Consider the following 7,512-nt stretch of genomic DNA (forward strand, 5'->3'; position numbering starts at 1 on the left):
TGGCCTCCTCAGGACCCACTGTGGAGACTTCTAGAGGAGGTGGGGTCGCTCCCACGCTGACAGGACAAGCTGGGGAGGATGTGGGTCCACATCCACACTGACAGGATCTACTGTGGAGGATGTGGGGCTGCCTCAATGTTGACAGCAGTCCAGCCCCCTCCAGGACTGGAGGCTGGAGGAGAAGGTGAGGAGAAGCAGGCTGAGCAGGGACTGGCGAGGGGGTGCATGGTCTCAGGACCCCAGGGAGGAAGGGCACGCTGTGTAGACACTGGGGCTTCTGTGGTATTGTGTGTGGTGATGTGGCCTCCCACGGTGCTATGAGCGGGTCTGTGGGGTCTCCCCTTTCTGGTCTTGGATGTGCGCCCTGAATCCCACGTCTGGGTTTGTGTGCACACATGCGGATTCGGTTCGTGGGGCTCCTCAGACAGTCTGCAGTCAGGGAGTGGATGCCAGCTGGGTGTTTCTGCTCCCCTCGCCTCAGCCCTGCAGGGTCCTTCCTGTGTCCACCCCCTCTTCAGGGTTGGTCCAGAGTCTGGAAGTTCGGGAGCAACAGCGTGGACCCTGTAGACGCCTTTGGGGAGAGCAGGTATTTTCCCAGTGTTGGTTCTTCCCTGAGCACAGCCTGTCTTCCCATCTCCGTGTGTCTCCCTCCATGTCTATCATCAGTGTCTCATGGCTGTCAGAGGACAAGTCTGTCACCTCCTTGGTTCAGGAGGTTCTTTTGGTTCTTGTTCTTTTGGATGCAGTAGTAAATGGGATTGTTCTCCATAGGCTCTTTCTTTCTTTTTTTTTAAGATTTTTATTTATTTATTTATTTGACAGATAGAGATCACAAGTAGGCAGAGAGGCAGGCAGAGAGAGAGAGAGAGAGAGAGAGGAGGAAGCCGACTTCCTGTGGAGCAGAGAGCCCAATGTGGGGCTCGATCCCAGGACCCTGAGATCATGACCTGAGCCAAAGGCAGAGGCTTTAACCCACTGAGCCACCCAGGCACCCCCATAGTCTCTTTCTGATGGTTCCTTCAGAGCACGTAGAAATGCAATTGATTCATGTAGATTGATTTTGTTCCTTGCAAGTTTCTTGAACTTACTCGTTCTGTTCACTTTAGACTCAAACTGCCAGTTAGTTGACCAGCAAAATGAGTTTATTCGGGAATAGCAGAGAATGGCAATCTGGGCTGAGCAAGCTAGTCCCATCACAGACAAGTGCAAGAAACAAAGGAGAGGAACATTATTTCACGGAGGAGGAGGAAGTTGGAAGGGTTGTTTGGAAGGAAAGTCCACTGGAGAAAAGCAGGGGCTCGGGGTGATGGAGGATTCTCAATGGCTGAGCTGCGGGATTTCTTGTAGGAGATGGACCCTCCAGCTTCCCCTGTGGGGCCTGGGAACGGATGAGTTTCTCCTGTGGGGGATTCTAATGTGGGGTCTGTAACAGGCACTGAGCGCCAGGCACCCCCTTCCAGCCTCCCCTTCTGGCATGCCCAGTCCACTTTACTGAGGCTTCCCTTCCTGTTTGTTCACAGTTCTAACCAGGTTGTGGTTGAGCATTATGGAGAATTGGAATTCCAAATCCCGCTGCTTCCACTGCACCCAAGACACGGGGGCGCCTGATTTAATCCTCCCATGAGTCTCTTGCTAACATGTGGCCTCCTCCAAGGGCAAGTGGTCTGTCCATGGTGGGTGAACTGGATCTGGGAGGGCTTGGCCTCCGTCCTGGAGTCTGATGTCCTCTCTGCTTCTGTAATGTGGTGCTAATGTGGGTGTTTGGAAGAGTCATTTACTCTGTGGTGGTTTCAAATCTGCAGTAACTTGTCACAGCAGCACAAATATGCTTTATCTCCACACGCAGACTCCCCAGCTGTCATTTCTTGACCACGTTTGCCACTTCACCCAAGCTATTTGGTTCATTTTACCCCAAATAAGGACGCTGTCCTGTGGAACCACCATGGAACCCCAAGTGAGGAAATCGTGATGGTTTCCACATTTGAACCCAGAGCACAGGCCCACTTCAACTGTTACCACCTGCCCCGATGGTCTGAAGTGTCTTCTCCATTCAGATCCAGTTTTCTTCTGGAACTTCTTCCAGGACTTTCCCTTATTTGGGTAACCTTGATGGACTTAAGGAGCACAGATGGCTTTAGCTGGAGTGGTATTTCTATATGGCTTACGTCACTGGGGCTGTTTTCAGTGTCCATCCACATTGTGACGTGCGTCTGTCCCTCAATCACTTTTTCACAGTGACTGAACATAAGAATATCGACGACTTAAAACATTTCAGATACACAATTCTGACCTTAGCTGAGCTCCCACGGTTGTACATCATTCTCCAGAACTTTCTCATTCTCCCCGAGGGAGCCTGTATGTATGAAACACCAACTCCCTATTGTCCTTTCCTCTCGGTCTCCTGCAGCCACATCCAGTTTTGTGTCCCAGACACCTCATCCAAGTGGAATCACAAGTATCTCTCCGTCTGTGGCTGGCTGGTTTCACTCAGTGTAATGACTTCCAGGTTCAACTTGTGTTGTAGTGTCAGAACTCCCTTCATTTTTTTTTTTAAATAAGATTTTATTTATTTGACAGATAGAGATCACAAGTAGGCAGAGAGGCAGGTGGGGTGGGGGGGAAGCAGGCTCCCTGCTGAGCAGAGAGCCTGATGCGGGGCTCGATCCCAGGTCCCTGAGATCATGGCCTGAGCTGAAGGCAGAGGTTTAACCCACTGAGCCACCCAAGCACCACAGAACTCTCTTCATTTCTAAGGCTGAATCATGTTCCATGGTTATAAACCACATTTTGTTTATCCATTCATCTGTCAGTGGACACTTGGGTGGCTTCCACCTTTTGGCTGTTGTGAGAAAGGCTGCTTTGAATATGGGTAATTCTACTTTCAATTTTTGGGGCCATTTAGGCTGCAGTGGAATTCTGTGTTTAATATTTTAAGGAACCACCATGTTTTGTCCCCACAAATGAACTATTTTATGTCATTCCTTCATAGGGCAGAACAAGATGGCCATTTATGGATCTACCTCATTTTGTTTATCCTTTTCCCCATGGACGGACATTTGCATTGTTTCTGGTTTTTGCCTATTGTGAACTCTGCTGCTATGAATATTCCTGTACATTTTTGTTTGTTTGCTTGAACCAGTGTTTTCAATTTTGGGGGTATATATCTAGGAGTACAATTGTTGAACCATATGGTAATTCTGCTTTGATCTATCTGAATAAATGCCAAACTATTTTACATGTAGACTGAACCATTTTTCACAAGTGAGTTTAAGGGTTTCAGTTTCTCAACATCCTCTTACTATTTTTAGTTTTCTTGATCATAGTGATTCTACTTGTGTAAAAGGGCATCTAACTGGTTTAAATCTTCATTTCCATAAAAGATTCTTAAAATCTATTCATGTGCTATTCACCATTTGTATGATTTCTCTGGAGAAGGGTCTATCCAAGTCCTTCGTCCATTTCAAAAATGGGATTGTCTTTTTGTTAAGTTATAAGAGCTCTTTACATATTCTGGGCAACAGAGTCTTATTAGATAAATAATCTACAAATATTTCCCTCCATTCTGGGTTTTTTCACTTTCTGGATAGTATCTTCTGATGCACAAATATTTTTAAATTTTTTACATTTCTTTAAAAAAATTTTTTTTAAAGACTTTTATTTATTTATTTATTTGACAGACAGAGAGGCAGGGAAGGCAGGGAAGCAGGTTCCCTGTTGAGCAGAGAGCCTGATGTGGGGCTCGATCCCAGGACCCTGGGATCATGCCCCGAGCCAAAGGCAGAGGCCTTAACCCACTGAGCCACCCAGGCACCCCTTCATTTCTTTTTTAACAGTGAGTGAGTGAGCAAGTGGACAGTGAGCAAGTGGACAGTGAGCAAGTGGACAGGTGCAGAAGGAGAAGGACAGAGAATCTTCAGTAGGCCCCACATTCAGTGTGGAGCCTGACGTGGGGCTCAATCTCATGACCCTGAGATCATGATCTGAGCCAAAATTAAGAGTCAGATGGTTAACCAACTGAGCCACCCAGGCTCCTGGGACAGATTTTTAATTTTGAGGATATTATTTTATCTATTTTTTTCTTTCCCTTCTTATGCTTTGGTGCCAGATCTAAAAACATCGCTAAATCCAAGGTTATGAAGATTTATCCCCATTTGTTTCTTCTAGAGTTTATAATTTTACCTCTTACATTTAAGCCTTTAACTTATTTTGAATTAATATTTATATGTGATGTGAGGTAAGGGTCCAGTGCCATTCCTCTGTACATGGATAGTGGATTGTCTACCACCCTTTGCTGAAAAGATCATTCTGTCCCCTAGTGTAATGTTGTCCACCCTTGTCAAAATTCAGTGGACCATAGATGAAGGGGTTTATTTCTGGGTTCTCAGTTAAATTCCACTGATCTGTATGCATACTTTAAATTTTTTTTAAATTTTATTTATTTAAAAATTTTTTTAACTTAAATTCAATTAATTAACATATAACGTATTATTTGTTTCAGGGTGTATGCCTACCTTTACAACAGTATCACAATGTTTTGTTTACTGTTGCTTTGTATTAAGATTTGAACTTTGGAAATGTGACCTTTCACCTTTGATTTTCTTTTTCAGGATGGTTTTGGCTATCTTGCGTTCCCTTAAAATTCCATATGACTGTTATGATTAGCTTGTGCATTTCTTCCCAAAGGCCTTTGTGAAATTTCTTGGGGACACATTGAATTTCCACATTGCTTTGTGTACTGTTGCCATCCTATCAATAGTATGTCTTGTCATTACCATGGGGTGTCCTCAGATTTATTTAGGTTTCCCTTACTTTCTTTCTGCAATGTTTTGTAATTTTTGGTGTACAAGCTGTACACATTGATTACAGCTATTCCTATGTATATTGTCAATGTTGATATTCCTTAAAATGGAATTATTTTCTTTAATTCCTTTTTGGATGATTCATTGCTAGCGTAAACAAATAAGAGAGATTTTTGTGTATTGATACTTTGTCCTGTAACTTTGCAGAATTAGGGAACTGGCTGTAATAATTTTTTGTTGATTCTTTAGGCAACTCTGTATATAAGATGATGCCATCTCTGTTCTCTGAATAGAGCTAGTTCTAGTATTTCCTTTCACATGTGGATTCCTTATTTCTTGCCATATTGTTCTGGGTAGAATTCTCAGTACAATACTGAGCAAGGAGTGAAAGCCAGCATGATGGACAGAGTAGAGCTGTCGGTCCTCAAAATTGAGTGTGATGTTTGATTAGGGTTAGGGTGGGGTTAGGATTAGGGCTTATGGTTAGGGTTTTCCTGTTCTCAGCTGTACAGAGCCCATTCTTCTCCAGTAACCAGTAGAGTGATCTTTTCAGGACATAAATGTTGAGCCTCTATGTGATCCACTCCCCAGCTGCTTGTTCTTCCCAGCCTTTCCTCTCCCACCATGTCCCCCCCTCCCCTGTGGGCCTCCCAGGTGTGTGGTCATCCCACATGTGCCTTGGAACTGACCCCAGGCCTTTACATTGCCTTCTGCCAGGAACACTCTTCTCTCCCCCTGCTTCCTGTCTGGCTTGTTACCCTGATGTCTGGACTTGTCCCCCTGGTGACCTGACTCATGTCTGCTGGCTGTGTTTGGCCTTGCCCCCAATTTAAATGTAGTGCTCACTTTCCCTGTGTGAGCAACTTACTAAGCTGCTAGGTATGGGGCAGGCACAGGGAAGTAGCCTTAGTGTCTGTGAAAAAAATCCATCTCAGGGCACCTGGGTGGCTCAGTCATTAAACATCTGCCTTTGGCTCAGGTCATGATCCCAGGGTCCTGGGATTGAACCCCACCATGTTGACCTCCCTGATCAGTGGGGAGCCTGCTTCTCCTTCTCCCAGTCCCCCTGCTTGTGTTCCCTCTCTAGCTGTCTCCCTCTTTGTCAAATAAATAAAATCTTTTAAAAAATCAGTCTCAGAGGGGCTTACCACCCTTGCTGACAATGGGGGAGCTGTTGTCCCCACAGGTGATCCCCTCAGAGAGTCAAGACTTCCAACTTTTTAAGGCTCAGGAGATGTAGACCTGGACCTGGAAGCTTATGCTCTTGAATTCATGGCTGGGGCCTAAGCAAGCCCCCTTTTCTTCCAGCGGTCCTCTTTCTCCTTCCTTGCCCATGGGCTGGACCTGATTCCTGATCTGGGGGAGTTCAAGGGTGACCACTCCTAGGAATAGCAGGGTTGACTGATGGACCTTGTCAGCAAGAGTCCCAGTAGCCTTCAAGGGAGAACCTTATGGGGTTGGAGACAACAACTCTGTGGGGACCAGCGACAGCCCACTCAAAGCAAAGTGGGGCAGGAGGCCAGCCCTGCTGATTCTAGCCAGTCTGTAGGCCACAGAAAGGAGGCCTGTGCCAGAAGGTGCTCTACGCCTTGCAGATGGGGAAAGGACCTGCAGGGGGTCGGCCAGGAGAGGGCACCTGTTGGGTTTGCCTGGGAGCTCGGCACAGGGGGAGTGTTCCTGGCTCCAGCATTCTGACTGTGGGGTTGGTTTCCCACCTCTGAAGCCTCAGGCTCCCCTTTGTATGATGGGGGTGCTGATGGCCTCCCTCTCTGAGAGCAGAAGGAAAGGAGGTCCCACAAGCAGACTTGCTCTGGACAGACTGTGAGAGTGGCTGTTGCTTAAAGCAGCCCAGGGCCTGTCCCCTTGAAGAAGGTGCACACATCCATGGCCCACAGCTCTGGGGTCCTTGCACCACCTCTGACAGTAACCCTCCTCCTGCCTTGTCCCTTGTCTCTGTCAACAGGTGGTCTTCCTGGAGCTGTTCCTACAGAGGGCAGAGAAGCCCATCATAGTAGGACACAGGGTCGCCTACTAGGTCATCACCAACCAGTGGGCTGCCAGTCCCCTGTACCCCCCTGGGAGGGCTGAAGGTGGTGGTCCTCGAGGTCCCTGGCACCCCGCACTGGCAGGACGTGCCCATGCAGCACATGGCGATGGTCAGCCGCTTCTGTGAGCAGCACTTCCTCCATGAGGTGGATGACCTGGTGTGCTCAGAAGTGGACATGAGGTTCTGTGACCATGTGGGCATGGAGATCCTATCCCCCCTCTTTGGCACCCTGCACCCCAGTTTCTACTGGGTGTCCCATGAAGACTTCAGCTACCAGTGCCGGCCACAGTCCCAGGCCCACATCCCCAGGGTCCAGGGTGACATTTACTACATGGGGGCCATTTTTGGGGGGGTGGTGGTAGAGGTTCACTGACTGACCTTGGCCTGTCACCAGGTGATGGAGATCAACGTGGCCAATGGGCCAATGGCCACACACAACAAGGGATACATCTAGGCTCTTTCCACAGTTTAGCTGTTGTGGACATTGCTGCTATGAATATTGGGGTGCAGGTGGCCCTTCATTTCACTAAATCTGTATCATTGGGGTAAATACTCAGGAGTTCAATTGCTGGGTTGTAGGGTAGCTCTATTTTCAACTTCCTGAGAAACCTCCATACTGTTCTCCAGAGTGGCTACACTAGCTTGCATTCCCACCAACAGTGTAAG

General features: G+C 47.4%; 1 pseudogene; it reads left to right on the forward strand.

Annotated features, from left to right (window-relative positions):
* The window catches only part of LOC132022410 (histo-blood group ABO system transferase 2-like), a 39,293-nt pseudogene extending 31,993 nt beyond the window's left edge, over positions 1–7,300 (forward strand).
* Positions 7,301–7,512: the final 212 nt, after the last annotated feature.

Source organism: Mustela nigripes, chromosome 7 (assembly GCF_022355385.1).
Source record: "Mustela nigripes isolate SB6536 chromosome 7, MUSNIG.SB6536, whole genome shotgun sequence".
NCBI classification, from domain to species: Eukaryota; Metazoa; Chordata; class Mammalia; order Carnivora; family Mustelidae; genus Mustela; species Mustela nigripes.